A 3,585-nucleotide genomic window follows, 5' to 3' on the forward strand; every position below is an offset into this window, starting at 1 on the left:
AATGTGTGCATTTTATTTTGACAATATATGAATGGTGTGTCTATAAAAATGACCTAATGTCTATAAAAATGTGAATGTAATATTTAATGTTTAATGTGGGGAAATCTTATTTGCATCTGTTTAATTCTTCTGTTTTGGCAGCCCCTTGTTTGAATGACTAAAACTAAAGAATATAGGAACTGCAAGGCATCTGAAATCCCTTTCATTCTATTATTAATATTAGTATGAATTATTTAATAACTATGCCTATGAAGTACCTAATTGCATTATTAGTGTTTTGTTGTTCTTTAGGCTGCATGCGTATCAAACCTGTTGTAAAAACAAGTGTCACTTTGCGTATTTACAAATCATTCAAAGCCAAGCGCATGGCTCTAACGGTAAAAAGGCCCAACGCAACATCGTTTCTTCAAAGAAAATGGCATGCCCTCGGTTTATTCAATCCTCGCAATTCAACAGCCCCACCCGGCTCGGCGCAGCCCCGCCAGGCCGCCAGGTGGCGCCGCCCGCCGTCGGGAGCGGCCCGCGTTGTGCCGTGCAGCGCTGCTGACACCTCGGCTCTCGCTCCCTAAAATCTCAATCAACAATCCATTAGGACGCAACGGGAGTAAAACTAAATCCTCGTTTAAGTGTATTTATCCGATCTCTTTTCTCTCTTTCAAATGCTAAATCCATTTCAGCATATGCCCCCTCTTTCTCTCGCCTTTCTCTAAAGCCCGGCAGCCCACACTGCTCTTGTAAATATGAAAGATGCTAATCATATGACATATCACGTCTCAGTCGGGGCCTGGAATAAAGCCTTGAGATTTGGGATCATTGCCTCCAGACAACAGCTTCATCAGCCGGAAAGTTGGTTTTTTTCTCCTTTCCTTCAACTCTCAATCCCTTCTTTGTCTGGGGGAAAATGCAGCCAACTCGAGCCACCCCAGCCATATGGTTCACTCTGTGTTTTCTTAGTGAATTCTGAATTGTTTGTGACTTGCGGAGGGGTTTTTTTGGGAGCATGTATAAAGACATAGAAGGGGCTGCCCGCGCTGGGCAGGGCCAGGCCATGTCCTTCACGTGCCCATTTCACACACTCCTGTGTCCGCCCCACGGCCAACGCGCTGCCCGGACACGGCCCCGGGCTCAGCAGCACCACGATGCCTTGTAGGGCTCTCACAGTTCTTCCCTTTTGAGGACCAAAGTGCCTTCCTTCCTGAAGGCGAGGCGTTTTCAGGGCCGAGGGTGCAGGCTGCTCTCTCATGACAAACCTGCAGGCATGCCAGGGGTGAGAGGTACAGTAGTGCTGTGTGTAGGGAAGCACAGCTCCTCTGCCCGTGTGCGCCGGGAGCTGAATGGCTGCGGTGCGCCGCGGTTGGATAGCCCCGTTTGATAGCAGCCTGCCAAATTTTCTTTCTCTTTTTCCTTACACAACCCCCAAAAAGGCCCTTTCACCAAATCATTAAATTCTACAGAGGTGGTCAAGCTAGTCCTGCTTTTCATGCGTTGGAGAAAGAAAAGGGTCCTTGAAGTTTAGAAGATGCCCAAGGAAAACTCATTGAATGACATCAAAAGAATGAGTTTCCATAGCTGTTGAAGCACGAGAGCTGTGTAGCTGCACAAAGGCGGGTTGGGCAGTGGGACTGTCCCACTGCTCTATCCCAGCACAATTGGGTCACTGAAATAGGGAATTAATTACCATTGGAGAGTGGGCAGCCCATTCACCGCTGGCTGAGTTTTATTAAACGCCAATATAAATAACAAAACAACTCTTGTGGCTGCACTATTCCTACACGCCAAAGGAAGGATTATGTCGGGGATTAACATCTTAAAGTCTATGAGACTTTCTGACTCAAGGCTCGGAGCTGGTAATCGTATTTGTCTCCTGGTTCAGCGATTAGTGCTCTCCCTCGCGCACCTTCGCCTGGATGGCCAATGTCCCTTTTTGCAGGCACTGGGTTTTTCACACAATCGGCTGTTCTTTTCCCACATCTATAGAAAAGAATAAGAAAACTGAAGCGTGTTCACGCGATCCTCAAGCTTCTTCTTCTTCATGGGAAAGGAAGGCACCGGCGGCCCTTTTTCACAGGGGGGAGGTGGGGGAGGCAAATCCTGGGGAGGGGGTGGGGGGGGGGGCAGCGGGGCTCCGCATCGCAAAATCACTCCGGAGCCTGCACCTGCCATGCAAATCCACCGGGAACAATCAGCCCGAACGGGGGGCTCGTCCGCAAGGGGGGCTGGGCCTGGATGCCTGGGCAGCACTGCCCAGGGGGGCTGATCCCAAAGGAACCCAAATACGGGGGGCCTGCCCTTCCCTCCCAGCAGTGCTTCTGGCTGCGGCGTGCCAGGGGCTGCCCCCCTGCCGAGCACCCCTCATCCACCCTCTGGGAAGGGGCTGTGTTTTGACCCCAGGTTAAGGGCTGCGCGCCCTGCCATTAGCTGCTCGGGGGCTCCGTCCCACCGACCCTCCTGGAGCTCTGGGGAGCCCAGAGCCTGCTGCCCCCACCCTGCTGGGCCACGGGGCCGGCACAGGCACTCACTCGCAACTTGTGAGGTCGGAGCATGGATGGGCCGCGTCCAAAGGTCTCTCAGCAACACAGACCCTAAACTTTTAGGGCTCTCGGGTCGCCTCCGAGTTCAATCTTCTTACTGCAAACAAAGCCCTTCTGAAGGTCTCCCCCTCTCCCGCACACCAGCTCAGCATCCTTTATTTCTGGGCCGTGTGATAAGCTTAAATCATTGTGCTCCCATTTCTTGATCGTCGCCTACTTCACCCCTTTGTTCCCGTAAAGTAGGATCGAGTCTGGCAAAGGGGCTGAAGTTGAACAGTTTGACCCCAGGGGACAGTTCAAGCCCTCACCCCGGCCCTGCCCGGCCCTTGCCCCACACAGCGCCGAGCCTCCGTCCTGCTGCGTGAGCGCGGGCTGCTGCTGCTGCTCCATGCTGCGCTCCTTACACATAGGGATCTCCCGTTTCTCAGAAGGGGGAAATGTGTCCAAGTCACTTGGCAGAGTTGCAGACATTTTGTAATAGATTGGCTAAATGTGGCATGGGGTAGCAGGGCGCACAACTGTGCAGCAGCAAAGCAGCAAAAACGAGGCTGGGGACAGGCAAGTGCAATAGGAGGGAATGGCTTTAAACTAAAAGAGGGGAGATTTAGGTCAGCTGTTAAGAGGAAACTCTTTACTCCAAGGGTGGTGAGGCCCTAGCACAGGCTGCCCACAGAAGATCGTGGATGCCCCATCTCTTGAGATGCCCAAGGCCAGGCTGGATGGGGCCTAGGCAGCCCGAGCTGGTGGGGGCAACCTGCCATAGCAGGGAGTGGGGCTGGGCTGGCTGGCTGGAAGGTCCCTTCCAACCCATGCCAACGATCCTGTGATTCTACTACTTGTGTGTGCATGTATTGTGCACCACGGGTTACCCACGTACATCTCCACTCTGTCACACTGATCCAAGCCTCCACTTCGGGGCTCTTCCACCAGTTGCAACGCAAGCTCTATTTTACAACCTCCTATTTTTACCCGAAGCCACTGCATCCCGCCGGCCCCGGTCAGGAAGCCGGGCACGAGGCTGGCTTGACGTTCCTCGCCGCACTGACAACTGCGG

The sequence above is a fragment of the Tetrao urogallus genome (assembly GCF_951394365.1).
Source record: "Tetrao urogallus genome assembly, chromosome: 4".
NCBI classification, from domain to species: Eukaryota; Metazoa; Chordata; class Aves; order Galliformes; family Phasianidae; genus Tetrao; species Tetrao urogallus.